The sequence below is a fragment of the Lissotriton vulgaris genome, chromosome 1_1 (genome assembly GCF_964263255.1).
Source record: "Lissotriton vulgaris chromosome 1_1, aLisVul1.2, whole genome shotgun sequence".
Taxonomy (NCBI): Eukaryota; Metazoa; Chordata; class Amphibia; order Caudata; family Salamandridae; genus Lissotriton; species Lissotriton vulgaris.
Window position 1 is genome coordinate 1,516,351,407 of NC_141685.1, and position 22,843 is coordinate 1,516,374,249.

The window sequence follows — 22,843 nt, forward strand, 5'->3', positions numbered from 1 at the left end:
AAACACATTAGATCATAACCACACATGTACACTGTGCCAACTGGCACCAGACCATAATTTACAGGGGATTATATACAAGACAGGGCCAATAGGGCCACTGTAAGACCCATTAGAATGCACAAGTAATAACACAAACAGTAACTACTGGGAAAATAATGAACTCAGCATTATCACTAGCATAAACACATTATGTAGTCTCCTTAGGCCTAAACATCATAGCATGACATTTGCATTAGGCATTACATTAGGCATAAACATATTATGCATAAATCACATTTAGGGGTGCACCGTAGTAACACCCCACAGGTGCATGCATCACCTTCAGGCATAAACACATTATGTGCAATCTCTTAGCCTTGTGTCCTATCAGGACACAAAAATGACCCCAGGCCAAAAGGCCTTCTCTGGGGCCCAATGCCCTTTGTCCCAAATGTCAGGGCGTAAGGATAAGACCTTCTACTGGCCCTTGGCTGCCAATGCAGCAAGAACAACGTGCGTAATGCACTGGGGTAGGGGAGTGCACCTCACCCCCTGCTTTTCCTCTAAAAGAAATGGCCCCCGTTGTAGCTGCCCTATCTCTTGTGGTGCTGCTGTGTGCAAAATTAGCACCTACAGAGTGCCTGGGGGAGTCCCTCCTACTGGGGCTCCGCTTCTGGGCAAAATATCAGCACCAACCATGCCTCTTATGCGCCCATCTCACCTGGACTCCTCGAATGCCAAATTGCCCCCACGTTGCAGGGGCAGAAAAAATAAGGCCCGTAATGCACCGGGGGCCGGCACTGCTACCAACCGGTAGCGCTATGTGCCAAGGGCGGGAGGTCCTCCCTCGGTCTCTTCCGCGTAGGTGAAACTTCTTCCATGGCCAGACTCACCCTCAGCGAGGTCGGACCGGGAGACGCTGCTCCCCCCTGTTGTGCCTCCGTCGGCTTCACCCTTCAGAGGCACAGTGTTGATGCACTCAGCCGCGTTTTGGCGTAGGTGACCCGAGCCGGCTTCTCTCTTCACTCTGGACTTTCGGCGGGCACGCGGGGCTCTCCACCAACCACGGAAGCCCCGCCTTCAAGCAGGCACAAGCTTGCCTGACTTCCTGCCGCTTGCCCTCACTGAGGCGGGGTAGGCTCTTGTCCTCCTTCAGGCTCGTCCTCTTCCCGGCAAGGCTCCGCCCTCGGTCAGGCGGTATGCCTGACTACCGGCCCGGGTTGCGGCGGTGAATAACACAAGCCCACACTCCGGCTCACAGCGGCGGCTCCTCTAAGCACACCAAGGCGGGGTGGGCCAAAAGCAGTATCAATGTGGGGTAGGCTACCGCCGTTAAAAATGCACAAACGTGGGGTGGGCTCCCGCTCTCCTCAGCAGCGGCAGTGCGGGGTGGGCTCCTGCTCTGCTGCAGATGCACCCACCATGCGGGGTAGGCTCCCACTTTCAGTGATGGCAATACAAGGTGAGCTCCTGCTTCCAAGGCAACACTTGCGGGGGAATCCCCACATCTGAATTCCCTCTCCATATGTTGCAGCTTCAGCTCTGCAACGCCGCAACACTCTCCCCGTCCTGGAAGTTTTGAATAAAGTGCCCACAAGGTGCCCAGGCAAAGGCTTCAGGGGCACAATTCTGGGCCTAGGCAGGCCAGCTCACAGGGCCCTCCAGTAGTGTGGCAGTCCCTCGTGGCGGTTCCTCCTGGCGCCAAGCAGCAGCTAGTCCCCCACAAGTCACAAGAAAGAACACCTTACAAGAGGTCACAGCTCCAATATTTATACAGCATTTTCTTTGTCTGCCCTGGCACAGGGTTGGGGGAATCCAGCCTCAACTGGTTCTGGGGGGTGTGGAGCACGTTGTTTACAGGGCTACTACCCTCCTTTGTCAGGTTGGGGCTCTGTCATCAGACACACCACAGGGGAGCAGAGCCAGCATTCACCTAGGCAGGCACAGACGTATTCAGTGTCAGGGGACTACTCCTCCCACTACTCCTAATGCAGATCTCCTATTCAGCCTAGCGCGGACTCACCCAGCCCTCCCTGGAGCCACACACACCTCACCAGCCCCTGTCACTCTAAGGCCGGACATGCAATACACATCACACAGGCAGACACATAGCACACAGAAATACTAACTTCTAAAAGTGGCATTTCTTAAATAGGTATAACAAATCTGCGCACACCATTGCGCAGTATTTATTATTACCATTCCAAATATACCAAACTTGACCACGCTGCTCCTCTCATATCAGGAATTACCACTGAAACACCTATTAGGGAATCCCTAATGCATTTCTATGGGAGGGCAGCCTCACAGCAGTGAGAAACCAAAATGGCTGTTTGTCACTACCAGGACATGTCACACACTTAAGGTACATGTCCTACCTTTCACCTACAATGCACCCTGCCCATAGGGCGCTAGGGTCTACCTTAGGGGTGACTGACATGCAGTAAGAGGGGGGGTCACAGACATGGCACACACTTTAGGTGCCATGTCACAGCAGCAGTAACACTTCACGCACAGGCCCTGCATTGGCAGAGGCCGGAGACAGGTTTGAAAGGCTACTTTGGTGTGTGGCACAATCATCGCTGCAAGCCCACCAGTAGCATTTAATTTACCAGCCCTGGGTATATGAGATACCACTTTACAAGGGACTGACAGGTAAATTAAATATACCAAACAGGTCTGGACCAATCTTACCATGTTTACCACAGAGAGCACACACACCTTACACTGAACAGCAGTGCTAAAGTGCCCAGAGTCTTAAAACCACCAACATCATGTCAGAAAAAGGCTAGGAGGAAGGCAAAAATGTCAGGGATGACCCTGCAAAAAGGGTCAATCCAACACATGTTGAGCAAAAGAACAATGAATTTAACCCAGATCTCTTGACTGGGGGTGAATGTATGATTTATTCAACATTCCCTCCATCATTTGCTTGCGTAGTACATCCCTCGACAGGATCATTAGACTGTATTTACAGGGTTTGTCTATGTGATTATGTAGCCTGTGCAAGAGGCAACTTTGTGCCAGAGCCTGACCATTAGGTGACAGGTAGAGATTGGAGAACAATGGTATATTCAGTGATAAAGGAGGAATTGGTACCCTTTAATAGGACCACCTAAGAGTAATTACAGTGGTGGTTGAGGTAGATTTAATGATATGAAGTCAGTACAAGGGACAATCTTAATTCCTTTGGGTACATGACTAGTCGGTAATTGGTGTGGATATCTTCCAATTTGGACTAATGGTTTGCACTAACAATACAGTTGACCTAAATGTTGTAATGAATGGAAATCTCTACATTATTTTTGACTGATATTGTTTTTTTAATTTGAGTTTGTTTATGATCTGTATAAAAAATATTGTTGTCCTGAAGAAGGTGGTGTCAACCATTCCAAATACCACCAAAACGCAGCGTTGACAGATTCATTAATTTTTAGTTGTATAACCTTCTTCTGAGTTATTCTTATTGTTTGTATGGTCAGAAAGAGAACAATGTGACAAATATTGACAAAGTGATTTTGTGACTGAAAGTGCAATATAGTTTGTAGGATTACAATAAATGTGTGTTTTAAATCTTTGCATGTTTTTAACCCATGTATATTATTTCATGATAGATGTCACTAAGTTTAAAATATATATGACAGGTTTTTTTTAAAAAAAAAGGAGACCGTTTTGCTGCATTTGTATGTGATAGAAGTGTTCACTGTAGTCAATTCTTAGTGCAGCTCGATTGAGGTCAGGGCAAAATTAACTGAGGTTGATATAGAAGTAAGGGTGTCCAAAGAGGAGCTTATTTTGGTTGTAGGATAACTTTAAATAAGACTAATTTCCCCTACTTCTATCTAAATTCGTCCAAGTTTGGGTCTCTGATTTCTGTTTGTTTTTGTAACTAGGCTGAGCATTCTGTTATGCATGTTGCAGTCTTACATCATTGATGTAGATAATGTGCCTTTACTGATTTTTAGGTCTTGCCTACACGGCACATGTACTGTCTCTTCTAGACAAGTTGTATACACTCTGTGAACTTACAGCTCTCCCATTGCCTTTTATTTTCTGTTCTAAGTGTCATTTTTAAACCCTTGCCTGTGTGTGATCATTCTCTTGTAAATGTCCTTCCTTTTCGTGTGTTGTTCCCTCCCACTGAGCAAGGACCAATTACTTCTACCCTTACACTTTTTTGCTTGTAGGTTTGTTTTTCGCCACTATTTGTTTCTTTGTTGTCTGCAAATGTTTCTGGAAACCTAGCCTTTGTTCGTGTGCCTTCTGTAAAGCTTTAATACCTGTGTCGGCTTCATTTGCTGTCTGTATGCAATTATTTATATGCTTTTTGTGTTTGTGTGTCCTCTTGTCAACTTTATTTCTGTATGCATCTGCAAGACTTTTTAAAGCTATTACTTTTCTTTTTGTTTGCAGCGTGTTTTGGCTTTTTAAAGCTATTTTAATTATTTATTTGCTTTCGTTTTTGCGCGTCATCTGTAAAGCTTGAAAGCCTCTCTTTTTTTAGGTTTCGCCTAGCGGAAGCTGCGCTCTGCGCAGCTTTTCCGCGCAGGCGAAATCCTGTTGAGAACCGTAGTGTGGCTTTGGTTCGGCCCTCGTCCGTGATTGGCTGGCTCCGTAAACGGAGCCTTGCCATTGGACGAGGGGCCTGTCCGTCAATGCTGGACCAGACACGGGGGCGTTCCCGACATTCTTTGGCTTTTGCCGACGTCACGGGACGCCGGGAACGCCCCCGTGTCTGGTCCGGCATTGCCGGCACTTCTGCGAGGCTCCCGAGCGAAGGAGGAGCCCCGGGGAAAGAGCATGTCCCGCCTCGGAACGAAGTCCAGGTGAGTCCGCCTCCCTCCCGAAGTCCGCCACGTTTCCCGCCTCCCTCCCGACGTCCGTGACCTTTCCCGCCCCCCTCCCGCCCCCCTCCCGCCGTTCGTGTACTCTCCCGCCCCCCTCCCGCCGTTAAGATCCACAATACGTCGCTGATAACAGCTAAAAATAGGCAAGACCTAAAAACGCTTCAGGTCAAGCGACAACTCTGTAACACATGACCGGCTACATTGGCAGCTGTGTCATTACATTGTTTTATCTTCCTGTGCGAGAGAAGCTGAATAGGGACAACGACAGACTATTTCGCCGCCATCTTGAAGATGTCATTGACATGAATTCATCGCAACGAAAGTCAGGGCCAGGTCTGCCTAAACGTCTCATTTCTCCACGAAGAAACTTCGATTGAGACGGAGTTGAGGACGAAAAGGGATACCAATCGAAACTGAGGTTGTTTTTTGACATCCATTTATGAACAGCATTACACGCGATTATTCCATTCCATTTGGTAGAAATCTTAGAATGTGGCATACAGCATAAAATGCGTTAAGCGTTGCGCTTGCCAATACTCACAAAAATGTGTCATTAAACAAGCCTTGTCATGTGTTTGTATTACAGAAAATCGAGTAAGCTCTGCTTCCATGATGGCCGACGCCTCAGCACAGGTGCCAGCCCGAACGTTAGGGTCGCGTTTATTATTTACCAGCTCTTCCGACCGACTCCCTTTGCCTGTGGTGGGAACAATGAGACCTCACCCAGTCGTTCATAGAAGTAGAAGGAGGACTAAACTGTGCCACCCTCTTTGGGTAGCTCGTGTGCATCTCTTGTGGTGTATACTCTGGGAGGCGGAAGTGAGAACTGACAGCGGCTCCCTGGCTCCGACCTGCCGCCGTTGGCTGCAGGAGTCTCTCTGGGTAGATCACCTAACGGGAAGATGAGCCGAGCCCGTTGTGCAAAGCCACGGCCTCTTTCGCACTGACATGCTCCCACCTCTGGCGGCAGCACCATGACATCTGTCCGGAGCCTCAACCGGGTTGGGGTGCGGGAGGATGAGAACGGGGAAGTGGATGTATCCCTCCAGCAAATGATCTCTGCCATCGTGGAGGAGAGGACACGCAGCAACATCCGACATGAGATCAGCGGGCTGGGTAAGAGACTTTTGAGAGAGTGACATCATTAAAGAGGGACTGTTGGCTTCTGAGCTAGTGACTAACGAGAGAGTGACTGTTGACAGGTCCTTAGTGTGAGGGACAGCGAAAGGTTCATGTGTGACTACAGAGAGAGTGACTTCCGATAGAGTGAATGTCGCAAGAAGGTGAAAGTGACTCCCGAGTGACTTATTGTTAGACAAGTGAGTGCCGGGAAAATAACTGGTATGAGACGATGGTAGTGAGTGAGCATAACTAAACAGACTACTACCAAAAGAGTTACGATTGAGACCTTGTGTGGGCGAATGTTGTGGGACTAGCTAATTGTTCAACAAAGTGACGGCTCGGGGAGTGACTGCTGCCAGTTCAGGATCTGATCTAGTGACTGCTGTGTGACAGCTGACATGTGACCAGCTAGAATACTTACTGAAGGAATACTCCTTTAGAGAGTGGAATCCTCGGTGGCTGATTATTAAGAGATCAGGTGGATATTGGTTAGAGACTAGTGAGACAGAGTTGATGCTTTAAGATATATATTTACTGGATAAGTGACTGCAAGGACAGTTCCTTGTGGTAGATTTATAATCCATTTTCAAAACGCGGATTTATTAATTTCGTGAGTAGATGTCACATCACACCGAATACTGGACAAGAGTCAAAGCTACTTATTTGCTTATTTGAGGTAGCCGTTTACGATTTGAACTTTTTGGGGGCATTGATGAACAATTCTCTGTACTCTGGCTACACCCTGTAGCATACATTTTTTTACGGGAATATCCGTAGAAAGCCGTGCGCCCACCCAGCATTGCTTGTGAAAGCAGAGATCTGAAGTCTGAAAGCGGGATTGGCATCCTTAACAATAATTGCGGAAACGTCCAAATATGGTTGTGGTGATGTGCGATCATCTACTATTGTGGTAAATAATGTGTATCACGTCAAGTGGATCAGTTCTGATGAGTGGCTTGCCAATTATGTGCATCCTCAAGGGCATAGAGCATGAGCGATCATTCTATATCATAGTCCAGTGGCAACAGATTGCCAAACCGAATCGGGGCTTTAGTGGGTGGGAGGGGTAGGGGGGGGGGGAGGAGGGTGTGTGTTGCACACTGCGTAACATATTTCGTTGGCTCTCAGTATGCCTTAATCCCTGTATGAGGAGGCCCTCCAACCAGCAGCCGGCATGCCACCGTGTTTTGTGTGTTTCGAATTTAATTTTTTTCAGAGTCGACTAGTATGAGGGGGAAACAGGCTGATCTGTGTAATAGCAGTAAAAAGAGACAGGTTGGACAGGCCATATGTGAAATTTGGTCTCTGGAGTGTCTGATGTGTTCGTGGTTTAAAGTGGAGTCGTCTGTTTACCGAGACGAGAAGCTGTGGTTACTGTTTGAAACACGTCTTTAAACGTGGGCGGGTGATACATTATTTTATGTATGATACACTGTTTGTTATCACTTTTCTAGACACAAATGTGGTGATGTGACACCTACCTACGACATCAATAAAACCGCGTTTTAAAAATGGATTAGAACTCTACCACAAGGAACTCACCCAGTAAATTTACATGTCCATAAAGAAATGCACTGAGCTGTGACTGCTGGCAATCTCAGACACCCCAGAGGCACGGTTACCAGTGCAGTGTGTTCCTAACGCGATGCTGTGAACGCATATGGTTACTGCTGCTTCCGGTTCCGGTGGGACGCTCTTGGGGCTCTCTGGCTAAGGCCAGCACTGCTTCTCATCCGGGCTCGCGCAGAGGCCCCTCTCGTGCCCCTGCAGATACCCATCGCAGCAGGATGTTATCTCTCACCGATAATCCCTCCCGATGGCCTTCTGCGTCCCTTTTTGTTTGCGACAAAGCGTGTGGCCTCGGGCCCGGGGCTGGCCTTGACTCCACAGCCCCGGGCTCCAGCGAGCATTGTTGGGATGAGCGGGGTCGCGCCATTGTCGCCTGGCCCTGATCCGGTGCCCTAAAGAGGAATGTGACCCCCCACCCCCACTTTCAGTGACACTCGCTCCCATTTTGCTTTCACTGACACTCTTCTATTGCTTTCAGTGATATACTCTCTCCTCTTGCTTTCAGTGACACTTTCTCATTCCAGTGACACTCTCCCCTCTTTGTTTTAGCGACCCTCTTATGTTGCTTTCAGTGGCCCTCTTTATCTCTTGCTTTCAGTGCCACCCTCTCTTTCCTCTTGCTTTCAGTGCCACCCCTCTCTTTCCTCTTGCTTTCAGTGCCCCCTCTCTTTCCTCTTGCTTTCAGTGACACTTTCTCATTCCAGTGACACTCTCCCCTCTTTGTTTTAGCGACCCTCTTATGTTGCTTTCAGTGGCCCTCTTTATCTCTTGCTTTCAGTGCCACCCTCTCTTTCCTCTTGCTTTCAGTGCCACCCCTCTCTTTCCTCTTGCTTTCAGTGCCCCCTCTCTTTCCTCTTGCTTTCAGTGACACTTTCTCATTCCAGTGACACTCTCCCACATCAACGTTTTACACATAATTCAAAGAAGTTAGAAAAGACCATTTGTCAAAAGCAATACCAAAAGCACAAACTTTAACAAAGGCGAAACCATTGCATTGTAAATGCTTGTTCTTGGAATAGCAGAGTTTACCCTAACAGGGCTATAAAATCCAAAGTGGTGTGCGAGTGAGAAGCTGCAGGCATCTGCTTTGTGTCATGCAGGGGGATGCGCTGGCCGGTGGGAGGAAAGCACGGTCATGATGCTTTTTTGAGCAATTGTAATTACAGCAAAGCAGTCTGTTTTTCACCTTCACTTCTCACCCAGAGGAAAGATTCATCAAAGCAGTTTGTCAGAGCATTCTGGTGTTCTGCAGTGGACAAAACACCTCATTCAAAAAATGGCACCCTGCCTCCTCACATCTGATTTTTCCCTCTGTTTTCATTCCATCACAGGGCAAAATAGCTCAGTAGATACAATTCCCGCAGCAGATCGCACTAAATCTGGATGTTTCTGACTGCGCTCTTTATCCAGGGGCTGGCTATACTGATTCAGAATTTAGAGCCAGGAGTGCACAAAAAACACTGAAAAGCTTAATTTTTCTCATTTGCTTTTTTTGGTGCCATCCACTATTAACCATACATTGACTAACACCCACCCTCATGTTATCCCCTCCCGCCTCCCCCATCCAATTGGTAAAGCCAATAGCCTGCCCTTGAGCGAGACCTATTGGCTTTGCCAATGCTTATTACGATAGCTGTCTGACATGCACAGCTTGATTTTTTTCATAGAAAATGCACCCCACAGCATTCTGACCGGTATGGAATTTCAATGATGAAGGAAATCACTTGCTTCCTGGTGATGCTCTCTAAGGCAACAATACCAATGCTGGAGTCTTCTGTCTGTGGTTGCGAGGCCTTTGCCCTTCTGATATGATGTGGGCTTGAGCCTCAACACTCATCCCTCTAAATTGGTGGATAGGCTATTCCTAATTTCCCACCTCATTGCAAGGGTGGCTTGAATCAGATAATAACAGTATACGATGTGCTCCAACAGCAATGTTTCTGCAGAGGGGCACATTGTGCACTGGCTTTATCTGATTGCCAGAAAGAAATCATAAGAACTCCAAGAATTAGGGTAGCAGGTCAAAAATCTAATCTTTTCTCCTGTGGTCAGACTTCCGGCTGTGTCTAATTCTATTGAATGCTATCTTGTTTCTATTAAAAAGGATTTTTTTTAAGTTGGAAGAAAGAGAGGAACGTATGCACGACAGCTGACATAAATAAGGGCTAGATAAACCATGTAAAAAATAACTCATATCTTATAGCACAGTATTTTCTTTTCTATTTTACTTTGTGATTAAAAATGAAACTGTTGAACAACTTCTTTGACTGCCTGCATTTGTAGTGTTGTGGCGCCCTCATGTGTTAAAAGCGTACAACTGCAGGCATGTGAAAAATCAGCATCTCTTTCAGTTAAAACTGGGTCCGCTGATTAGAGTGTCGGTAGGATTTTCTCAGTGATGGCTAGTTCACATTCCGAGTGGTGCTCATTGACCTAACTCTTAGCCACAGCAGACAACTAACAAACCTCGAACACCACAGGGGCGTCACTAAGCCAGATGATCTGGACTACCGAGTGATGTTCCTCAAAGATCGATCCTCCCCACAAATTGATTTAAACTTTACATGGAACCACTTGATTCGTCTGAAGGATACTTAGGTGCACATACACCAGTAAATTGATGTCACTCAACTACACTTAAAATTATCCAACTTACAAGAGATCAAAACTCATGGAATCTGACTTTTCTGTGTCCAGACTCAGATGAACTAAAACTTCTCCTTCTCAACCCAGAGAAAACTGCTGTTCCTATTACTTTCAGCATCAGCTAACAAGCTGGCACATGATTACCAAACTCACTAAATGTGAATTACTTTTCCACTTCTCCTGTCTCTTCAGCCAAATCTCTAGGTTTTATTACTGACAAAAATGGATCCTCCATCACACATGTTAGACCTGACATCCTTAGAGTGATCTTACCCCAAACCTTTTGCCCTCGTCCTCAAATGTTGCTGATCTCGTTTTTGTTGTCTTAGGACCAATGTTTTCTCAAATTGTTTTCCTCTGTGTGCAGCAGTGTAAAATCTCTGTACGCTGCAGCCAAGGCTATGTGTTCCAGAAACACAACTGCACTGCTGGCCCCCTATGTGACAGTGTTTGTTGGTGCTTCCCAATGACCAGTGGCAGCTCCTCCGCTAATGGCGGAGGAGCGTCACTCCACTGCTGCAAAGCAGTGAAAGAAAGAACAAATACAATGATAATTACCTGAGGGTATTATCATTGTATTCGTTCCTGCTGCACAGCTTTGAAGGGCACGCAGGGCTGCTCTGCTCTCAGAGCAGGAGAGTAGTGGTTTGCCCAGTCCAAGTGCATAATGACTGTTTGGCCCTCTGGGGCTGTCCAAAACAGTTTTATTTATTTTTTATTTAATGCGATTTTCTATAGCGCGAACATTACCCAAAGGTGTCAGATCGCTTTACAACAGAACCAGTTGCGATACTTAAGGACTTAGGATTACATGAGTTTCAGAAAAGATACAAACAGGAAAAAAAATTGCAAATGTACAAATTGTAAAGTCACACAGGGAAGAGATACAAATAGGAAAAATTGCAAATGTACAAGTTGTAAAGTCACTCAAGGAAGAGATACAAATGGATAAACTCTAAGAATCTCATTGGAATGGTAGTGAGTACAAAGGTCTACTACATATACTAGTGGTTAGAGTTATCTCTATATACATATATAAGCACTTCACATGTTCTCCATGCAGGCTGCATTACAGCCTGCATGGAGAACATGCCCTGGCCCCTATTCCCTGGCTGAGCGCAGATCCACGGTGCTCAGACCAATCACAATGCTGCATTGCACTGTTGTGCTTGGTTTATGGGAGGGAGCCTGGCTGCTTAATGTTCTCGCCCGGGAGAAGAGAGACTGAGACGACATGCAGGAGAGCGGCGATAACGTACGTTTTTTAACTTCTTACTTTTTTTTTTTTTAATCAAACTGCCCTTCCGCCCACCCCACTCCACCACCCCTGATCTGTGCCGGCCGCTCCTGCCAATGACTGCCATGGATTCCCTCAATACCACCCTTTAACATTGCCCCACAAGTCTCCATTACCACTCTCTTTGTGATGCATTCAATTTGTTTTATAGCGTAGTGTAGGGTGTCAGAGCACTTTACATTGCACACACATTAAACAGAGACCATTAATCATAGGTGTGTAAATTAGTGTATAAGAAAAGTAACATAAGACAGAGGACTGCAAGGTGTAGGAGTGACGTCATCCATACTGGTAGGCAGGAACAGTGCTTGGTCTAGAAAAGCACAAACACAAAATTTAAAATATACTCCATGGTTGGGGGTTCTCTTTAATAAAAATTATTTGGTACCCAAATGAAACCTTTTTGCAACATTAGGATAATGAATGGCTGTGGAAAAAATCGTATAATCTAATCTATACCCTGCAGTATGCATGAAGTTCTTTGATGACAGTTAATCGTCTACTGTTCTATATTAGGATTTTAACTTAAGAACTGCAAGTAATAACATGACCTCTCTGACAAAAGTAGTAGCCCACTAACCTATTTTTCTTTGCAGCAGGCACATTAACCCTCTGTGCTACCTTAAAACTTCCACTGGAGAAAACTCTTATCCCTCTCCAGGCTGTACATTAATCACTAGAGTGATATTGACATATTTATTATTGCCTGAAACATGCTGGAAGCAAGGAACGTTGCAGCAGGTTCTTTTAAAACAATAATATACCTGCAAACACATGCCTCCACCCAAAGTCAGCACCCGGTGGAGTGGAACTGGTTGCACCACATTACAGCCAGCCCTGGCCGGGCAAGCCGTGCCCTATAAACAAAAGAAGTGCAGCAAGTCTACAAGCACGACGTGTGCTTGGAATACTTCCTGCATTTCTTTTGTTAATATAGCGCTGCACACAATCTGCACACTCTATTAACAAATGAAATGCAGTCTACAAGCATGACGTGTGCTTTCAGAATCCCCTGAAATCACACGTCGTGCTTGTAGACTTGCTGCCTTCCATTTGTTAATAGGGCATGGCTGCGGGGCAGATTGTGTGCCTTTGTGAAAGTATTCATGTTAATTGCAGCACATGCCAGGCTCTGCAATTAACAGGAATACTTTCAAGAAGGCACACAATCTGCCACGCAGCCACCTCCTTTTCAACAAAAGAAATGCAGCACGAGCAGGAGCCACTTGCTGATGAACTTTCCATCCGTTCGTGTTCCCGTCATGGGTGATCCTACCGAAGAAGGAAATTACAGTTTTTCACATGGCTTGCGTTTTAAAAGCAGTGGTGTGAATTGTCCTTACAAAGGTGCTGTGTGTCCTCACTTCACACAAGACACTGTGCACTCGGGGTGACATAGTTACGCGTGTGTGCACCTTACAGGGAATTATGTTCTCTCCTCTAAACAAGGTAAAATTGGTTTACACTCAATTGGCACATTTAATTAACTTGTAAGTCACTAGTTAAGTGGTGCTACATATACTCAGGCCTGTAAATTAAATGCTACTTATGGGCCTGTAGAGCTTATTGTGCCACCCACTTAGGAAGCCTTTACACATGTCTCAAGCCTTTCAATACAGACTGTATTTGCATTTTTAAACTGCCATTTCGACCTGGCAAATAAACCTTTTGTCAGACCTAAACGTTCCTTTTCAATAAACATATATAGGTCACCCCTATGGCCGGCTCTAAATAGCTCATAGGGCAGGGTGCGGTGTATTTAAAATGTTGGACATGTATTTTTAACTTTTACATGTCATGGTTGTGAAATACAATTGATTTCATTTTTCACTACTGCAAGGCCTGCCTCTCCCATAGGATAACATTGGGTTAACTTACCACACAGTAAATGATAGCTTTGAATTGGGAGCAGGTAGAAATATCAAGTTTGGTGTCTAAAGATTTGTAATTCAAGGCCCTTCTTAATGGTAAAGTCAGATTTAAAGTCACAATTCTGAAAATGCAATTTTTAGCAAGTTGCCATTTTCTTGTCCCAGTCATTCAGTGGCTGCAGTCTGTTTCCTGGGTAACATGATTAGGTGTAGCTGGCAGCTGGTCTTTGTGTATTGCTCTCAGACAGTGAGAGAAAGGGCAATAGGTGCTGGCAGGATGGGTCACCTCAGACTTGATGAAGGGAGGAGCTGTTCCCTACCACACTTACAGATCACAAAGGCTATACCGGAGAACACACAAACAAGAGTTTGACACTAGTCTTTTGTGTCCCAGACAAGTGGGCTTGGCCAGGGAGGCGGGAATTTCAAACACCCCTGGGGTGGAAACCTTCAGAACCTTCTCCTATTTCAAAGCTGAAATCAGTTATTGGAGCAGCAGACCCAACTCTTTAGTATACCTTTGGACCTGTGGAAGACTCATAAGGACTGCTCTACTGCTCTGCAAGAAAGACTGCTACTCTGATGCTCCGCAGCCCTACTGCCTGCTGCCCTACTGCCTAAGTAAAATGACTGGGCCTGCTTCTTGATCCTTAGACCACCAGAGTGCCTCCAAAGGCTAGTTGTGTGGCCTCCTGATCAAAGCTTTAGAGACAGAAAAGGCTCCACCCACTTAAACTCAGCAGCTTGACTTTACTTACTGTTAGTCTCTGCCCCCCAAGTGGTGCCACCTGAGCCCTGGCCCTTTGGAAGTAGGCCTGCAGGTGTTCTGCCAGCCCAGCTGTGATCCTGTAAAGCAGAACCAAGGGATCTCCTCGCAGCCGCATTGAAACCACCCCTGAACGGCACAGGCCTTTGCATTGCAAGCCCCTCTTTGATGGACTCCTCAAAAACAATGCAGGACTCCCCATCTCAGCCCCTCAGTTTCTCCGGAACCACTGGTGCACAATGCATCTTTGATGCAGGACCTCCCATCGTAAGCTCCACATCAACGCAATCTCCTCAACAATGACAGAAGCCTCCACATCACAGCCTTGCAGCTCCTTCGTACCGCCACTGTGCAATGCATATTTGACACAGGATCTCACAATGCTTCGCAACCAGGATGTAATTTACTTTGTTCAGTGGGCCTAACAGGCTCCCTGTATCCAGCCTACACTCCATCGTGGTCAGCCTGAACTTGTAACTTTGTCCAGGTCCGGCTCGACCAGATAATCACAGTTGGTACTTTATGCTTCTAAGCACTGTCTTTACTTAAAACTTTGAAATTGCATTTCTCCAGTTCTACTGATTGGATTTTTGTCATTTAATAATTTATTACATTGTACTCTGTTATTCTAAATTGGTGTAGGATTTTTTCTCTGTTGTGTTTTCACTTTATTACTATTTGAGGTGTTGCATATATACTTAATATATTGCCTCTAAAGTAAGACTGACTGCTTTTGTAGCATGCTACCAGAGGGTTAAGCAAAGTTTTATTTGGGGCTTGCTTGTGTCTTCATCCTAACATATATTGTGACTGCTACTTGAGTAGGGATTCACCCCCTCAACTAGTAATCAGATTTCCAACACCACACCTAAGCAGAATACCAAACACTGCAAACTTTCAGGTTATCACATAAAGAAATCCAACACCTAATCCCAAAAGGCTTTCTAAAAACAGTAGAACAAGTGCTATTCATCTCAAGACTGGATTTAGAAAATGCTGTCCTAGAAAGAGTCCCTCTATCTTTCTATTACCTCTCAAAACCATCCTCCAATGTACTGCCACATTAATCCACAAAGCAATAACCTTCAGTCTCATCAAGCTCATCCTTCATGACCTTATCTAGCTTCCTATTCCAGCCAGGATCACATTCAAATTATGCATTCTTGATCACAAGGGTCTTAAATAAAACATTTCCCACTATCTCTCATTATCTGGCCAATGCAGGGAACTCATAAATCTAAGAATCAAAGATTCACCTTTATAGAAAGTATACAAATTGGCATTTAGGATACAACTTAAAGCCCTTTTTTTTAAACCATTCCCAAAATAACATCACATTGCCATATGTATGATACATGACAACTCCATCTAGTAATGATGCTAAACACCCAGGTGGTAAAAAATATTGAACTCTTATGTTTTACACTTCACCTTTGTGGGAAAGTGGTTTATTAGCTGGGGTGTATTAATGTCCATCACCTGTAATAAAGTTACTATTTTGTTAGATTCAGTCAATGTGCCAGTAATTTAAACTTCATGTAGCTCCTGGCACAAAGTAGACAGGCTGACCTTAACCAAAATGTGTAGCGCATTCAGAAGTACCAGAGCAGTTAATATGTCCAAAATACTACGCAATAAAAATCCCACTCTAAACTATAAATATGAATAAGCAAAATGACATAAAAACAACAAAAATACATGGCAAGAGTTAGATCCGTGAAACATATTTCCAGAGAATAATACATACACAGGGGCACATGGCAAGGATGCCCCCTGTGCGCAATACTATTTGTCTTGGCACTAGAGCCATTGGACCTCCGTCTCTGGATGGAGGCTACTCACTGCAGAATACCCTTAGGCGCATCGATGCACCGATGCACCGGGTGTCTCCATATGCAGACGACCTGATTATATATGGGACGGACATCCTGGAGGGACAGGGTTCCATCCCCGTATTTTTGCTGATTTTAAAGTAGTGCCTGGCTTATCCATGAACAATTCCAAGTCTAGTGCTTTTTTCTTCCATGACCAAACACACCCGGACAGTATTGCTTTTGGGGGACTCACAATACCAACAGCCCCACATACCTTTAAATATCTGGGCATTAACATCTACGTTCACAAGCGGATATGTTAGAGGGCAATCTAAATAAGGCCATCCGAGGTATACGATCTCAGGTAGCTTTCTGGACCACACTAACCCTATTGGCTATAGGCCATGTGGCTCTATCTACGATTTGTTGTTGTTTATTTTGTGAGTCATCCTGTTTTTTTTATCTACTGGGTCTTTAATGATTTTATATATAACATTTGGAATGATTTTATTAAACAAAGGATAGAGGGTTTTTGTTACCTCAATAACTTTCTCAGCGGTTTCGAAATATCGTTAATTGGCCAGTTTGAATTAACTAGGCTGCTTCCTGCTTTTGTTATCTCGATCTCAGGTGAAGATACAGTTTTTGTAGCTTTTATAACTTTATTCCTTGCTTTTCATTGTTATTTCCTCTGGCTTTTTGAAAATTGGTATTCATGTGCTGTTTCTGATGGGATTATTTGTGAAACCAGTGAGAATCCCCCTGTTTGTGCTTCTTTTTTCTTTTCTGTTAAATCCTTACTACTTTCCTCATTTAAGTTTGTATTAATCACAATTTTTTCTGTTATGTTTGTTAATCAGGGAAGCACAACTACAATCTGCATATGAAGATATTGGTTGTGACTGAAATCTTATTACCAATTCTCGCTACTGAGGAAGCCATGGCGCTAAGAAGGTCTACCTGCACCTCCATTTTGTTTGACTGATAAGTTAGAGCTTCTAGTAATAATTGAGAAGTTCTAAAGAACAGGTCCCAGATTGACCCCGAGTCCCAATTGCTCGAACATTGTGCTCCCTGAATTTGGCTTTTTACAGAAGAGGGTTGTTTATTAGGTTCACATGCTGTGCTTCGTTTTTCTTCATCTTTATTTCCTGATTCAATAAATTGTAGCCTGTTATTACGTTCATCCTTTTGATAGGGTGTACTCCATCGCTGCAGATTATCCAATTTCATTATGTAATCGTCCGTATTATTTTGGGATTTGTTGGTCTGCTTGAGATTCTCTGACCCGAGTTTTGCTCTGCATCCTTTAAAATTGAAATGGTGTCAGTATGAAGGGGATTAGATAAGTTCATTTTATCCTTTATTGCTTTTGGCCTACCTTCCCCCTTTTTTAAATTGTCTTGTTGACACTGATTTGTTTGCACCAGTCTCATTGGGTCTCCTGCTACGTTAGATTTTTTTATATTTACTTGCACTTCAATTGGTAGCGGCACCCCTGTTACTAAGAGTTGTTGGAGATCTCCAGACTGTGTTCTCATGTCACTTGGGTCATCTTGTTGCAATTCTGCAGTTAGAGGAATTGTTAACATCTCTAGGTCAGTTATTTGACCCCATTAGTTATCAGGGTTTTCATTTGTTTTTGTTGTTAGGTCCCTTTCATACTGGCCAAACTCCTTTAGATCATGCTTTTGGGATATTGCACTGGATTCACTCACTGGCTTAATTGGGGTTTGAAGACCATTTGAATCAGTTTGTAACGTTCGCATTGGTCTCGTTGGGTCCTTCATAAAATCAAACTTTGTTGTTTTCCCAAATATATATATATATCATAGCTGATTTCGAAGACTGGTTTTCCCCTGATCGTTTTAATTTAATTTAATTTTAAATTGCTGTGGATTGTAGTTTTTGTTTCCTCTTAGCGGGGGAACAGGTGGTCGCTCCTGTCCTGACCTCATACTTCCCACTTAGTTATACAGGTGTGAGTTCTTTTTCATACTTTATACAGGCCAAGCTAGTACAGCCATGGCGACAATGCTCGCTTCACCCCTCTTCACTCCATGAACAGACCCCAGCTGGGAGTTGTTTCCATCCATAGAACATGGGCAGCCCTCACTGCAACTAGTCACAGTTCACTAGTCACAGTGCACTCCTGCCTCAGGTCTTACCAACAGCCATGCAGCACGCAGCACACTGCTTCTCACCTTTATCTGAACTTACAGCAGTTTACTGTACCCTGGCTGCGGGTTGCAGACTATCTGATATAGTTCAGGGATGTCGGGTCACAAGGTTTTTGCAGAGCTGTGGGGTTGCTTCAGCCACAGCACCTCCTGTTTCAATCCCAAAGGCAGTTAAAATCTGGTTGCAGAGTTTGCGGAATCACACGCTGCTCTATTCCTCACCGCTTGGGTTGCAGGTGTAATTACAGCCATTCCCAGTTCTCTATAGTGGGTAGCAGGGGTCACAAAGGCCAGAAGGGCCTGGAGTACGAGGGGGAGCCTCAGAGTCTCTCAGGCTGCTGGCTCCAGTCCCCCCTCATGATATAGGACGATGCCAAATGATGCTAAACCACCAAACCGAGCCGCCAGCTCCAGCCGCCTCCAGCCACCAGCCGCCAGGGAAGCCCGTCTCCGCTCCCTCATCTCTGCAGAAAACCACTAGCTACACTTGCTCCTCACTCTCAGCCGCTCCGCTCAGCCGTTCACCGATATCAGCGGTGATCAAGGAGGAGGTCAAAGTGGTGGTTTAAGCAGCGGAGGGAAACGGGGAACAGCAAACTCCTTCTCAGGTTTCAGCTCCTCGCTCTCAATGGCAGCGAAATTGCAGCGAAAACGAAAACCCGGACTGAACTCAAGAATTACTGTCCTTCAGTCTCCTGACAGAAGAAGTAGAGTGATTAAATAAGACAATGAAAGAGAGAATACAATTGATGAGAATGAATGATTTGTCTTGGTGAGCAGAGTTACATAAAACACTGCTTGCTCACATGTCAGCTGGTAAATTACTATCTTAGAGGAGACCTGACATAAAAATGTCTCCTGGGTGGGTGAGAGGGCACAAGCGAATGATGTGTAGGTTATCAGTGGATGGAGGTGAAAGGAGTTGGAACATCAAATACTGGTATGATAGGAAGAATGCAGCAAAAGCGGTTATTGTGCATCTGGGTGATAAAGTGAGAATTCAAGCTCTCACTGGAAATGTGAATTGGTCCAAGTTGTTTACCAAACCACAGTGAGTTACCAAGTTGTTAAAAAATGCGGTGAAACCCAGGGATGGAAGCAGATCTTGAATTGCGTTTGTGCAAATTGGATTGATTGAGTAACAGGTAGTAAAGAAAGTGGCATTAGTGGTCCTGGGCTGAATCCGGAAACTGACAGGGTCTTCAGCGTATGTGTGGAAATTGTAACGAGCGATGGTGGGAAAGAGTGTCCCGGAGGTGGGCATATCTACGAGACTTTGCTTCATTTTGAGAGATGTCCCTTCTATCACTGGTTTCCAGGCAGCTTTCAATTTTATGGAGGTCTCTCTTTTTATGTATAAGAAAAGGTGTGAACTACTATTCGATATAGTGTTATCTGTAATATTACCCATGTGTGCTCCAGTATAATCAGCAATTTTCACATGTTTGAGTTCTGGTTCGATGTCTGTTCTTTAGTAGGGTTAGCATTAGTTCTTTTGTCCTTCTTGTTTTGTTATTTAAAACCTTGACTGTGGTGTGAATTCTGCCGCAGTGCTGGAGAATGAATGAGTGGGCGGGGTTCGGATGGCTCCCGGCCGTCCTCCTCACACGCCCACTGTGATATCAGACGGCCGGGGTAGTCCGACGCATGGATCGGGTTAAAGGCATGGAGTCTTTGGAGCCTTGTCCGGGCAGATTCCATTCTAGAGTGATATAGTGATGCAGATACAGGACGTTGTGGAGAAAGTTAGTCCAGCTGCTGGCTGCGGGGGAAGTATTTCTTCATAAATCTCTTATTTGTTCCCCAAGACTATATGACATACGTCATTACATCAAGGATAAATATACTAAGGGCCAGAACGTATGCCAATATTTCTCTTTTTTACAGGATATGATAGGATGGGAGGATATTTTCATGAAAACACATTTCCCATGAAGAAAGGAACAAAAAGGAAATTCTAAAATTAATCTATTTTCCCATTTTTAAGTACTACTGTACGTGGAATGAGGGTGAGCGTGTTTCAGTTGGACCAGCCAATGTTTGTGTGGTTTAAGTAAAGATTTTTTTTGTAATGCCCAATGTAAATTGGGAAAAATGGAAAACAAGTCAAAAAGAAGAAAGAGGTCTTCAACTATAACCTTTGTTTTTTTTTTGTTTTTTGTTTAAATTTTTAAAACCTTTATTTGAGGAAATGGGTGCGTACAAATACGGGCCTACAACCCAGAGGCCGGCCACGGAACAAAACTGGAAAGCACCATCATCAATTAAAGGCACGGAGTGGTTAGATGATATTACCTATCGCTGTAAGTCAATGTTATTAACTAACTAGAACCACTCGACATAGGATTAAAGGAGGTTAATTTTTATATATTAAGGAATAAAGGATCGGCCGTATAGGTAGCAACCTGGTGTACGTGGCGGGGAATAATCCAACTGTTTCGTTGCAGTACAGCAAAAAAGCAATAATCAGAAAGGTCCATAGCATGCAAAACATAGGTTTGCTTATAATTCCTCAATAGTAGTATTTACGCCCGACCACATGTACCCAGAGACTAACTGAACAGCAATTCCGCAGTAATAAAAACCATCAGGGAAACAGTTAAGTTGCAATCACTATATAACCTTTGTTAAGTATAATACTAAGGAACTGATTAGGTTTGGCTACAAATAATGTTTCTGGACATCCACATAGGAAGGGTGTCATGGGCCTTTGTGCAAACAAACAAAAAGGCACCTTCAATTGTTGTTGGTCTAGTAAAAGACAACACTTATCCTGGTTTGGTAGGTAACTCATGGGTGTGGGCGCCGAAGTGACCACACCTGCTGCCCCAATAGTAGCTGCGCCCCTATTTCTGGCTGGTATCCTCGCAATTAAAACCAGCTAATACAAATGTTTACCATAGACTGTGGATGTTCTTTGTAGAGGTTCATAATTGATAAACAGAAATAAGCAAAGATTTCCTGCGTTTTTATGAGTTTTATTTGAGATGCACGTCCTTTACAACTGATTTAGCAAAGAACTAGCAAATCACCCGGCGCATATTGGCTTGACTAAATCAAACTAGGTCCATTACTTTATTTTTCGAATCATGACTGGAGTAGAGATCTGTAGCAAATGATGGACTGAATGCTTCTATTACTGCAAATTATCCCAAAGCAAGAGTAGTTATGGTTATGAATGGCCGCAAAAATGCTAGTCTTGTTACGTAATAGTTGTAGGCACTCTCCCTCTAATGGTCAAACTACTCAACACCCATAAATACAATTGAAACAGACAAAAACACAAAAAAAGAGTGCCTCAAGAGTCCAAAAATTGTATACAGAGCGTGTTCTACATGAAAGGAGGAGAAAAAATCGAGAACACATGATTTTATGGTGTCAATCCCAATATGCTCTTCTCCAAGACCAACATAACATGGGAGCTGTAGTAAGAAGTAGATGTTAATGTTAATGTTAACTGGGACTTCCAGAGCGCATAATCACCAACAGGTCTCTTAGCTCTATGAGAGAGAGCCTAACCTCACCATATCCACAAGTACATGCACCGAAACTTGGCCTAGGTTGGGCCCCAGGCTTCTGTAAAAAGAAGCGTTTTACATTTTTTCCTAAATGGAAGAAGGGTGGGTTCCCTGCGAAGGCTTTCCAGTAGCCTGTTCCAGGGTTGAGGGATCATTGAGGAAAAGGCTCTGCCCCCTTTGGCGGATGTATTGAAGCAGGGGTAAGCCAAAAGGCCAGTATCAGACGATCGAAGGGTACGCCCTGGCATATAGTTTATGAGGCGTTCCTTAATGGAAGCTGGGACCCGGCCGTGGATGGCTTTATGGGCTATGCAGGGACCTTTTAACCTGGTTCTCTGTTTGATCGGGAGCCAGGGCAGCTGCTGCAGTAGGGGGTGGCATGTCTCAAACAATTCTCTTTATTATTCTTCAAAACATCATTGAAACAGCATAGACAACATGTTTCGTCTTCTGAAAGGACTTCTTTCTCGGAAGAAGGTACTTGGCGTGGTGGTGCATCGTACTACCCCGTCTGAGCTTACAGAACCTATTGGGGTGTGGATATTAAGCTGCATTATTGATATACGACTTTCAGTTATTGTTTTAAGATAATATAGGATCAATACGTGTGTTCCAAGAATCTCTGGGAGAACCGATTCTCTCACACTTAGACTTTGATGTGATATTGCTGCAAAGAAATATATAAACTTTGATGAAGTCCTTCCAGAGGACGAATTGCTTCTTTAACTGCATCTACCTCAATCAGCAGCGTAATTGATCAGTGCTTACATGATTGGCCAGAGAACCTTGACGCTATTTCCTGTCGAACTCAACTGACAAAGGAAGTTTGTAATTAAACTAGTGAGCACTTCCCATCTGGCAGAGGCGCCTGACACATTAGAAAATAATTATGCCATTCGTAACAGAAAAAAAACATACAATACAAAACAATCCAGTGCTACATTACTTGTGATTGATCATCTGAGTTGACAACATGTTACAAAAGGATCACTATCTGCATGAAAGCTACGTTCATGCCATGTGTACTTCCTTCAGTCACTTCTGTTTTTAAGTAATAACAAGTTGCATTCTGGGACCTGTAGTTTTGTTCACCCGATAGAAGTATGGACTTGAAACTGACAGCATACAAGGTGATGTTGGCTAAACAGCCAGCATGACTGCTGTTGTCACAAGACTCTTGAGTAGTCATCCGTTCCCTTGAAAGTAGTACTCGGAGTCTGATTTTGACATTACA

At 44.5% G+C, this 22,843-nt stretch overlaps 1 protein-coding gene across 1 annotated transcript in view; it reads right to left on the reverse strand.

Moving 5' to 3' along the window:
- PANX2 (pannexin 2) overlaps nucleotides 1-22,843 on the reverse strand; it is a 135,940-nt gene that overhangs the window by 63,267 nt on the left and 49,830 nt on the right. The window lies entirely within an intron of this gene.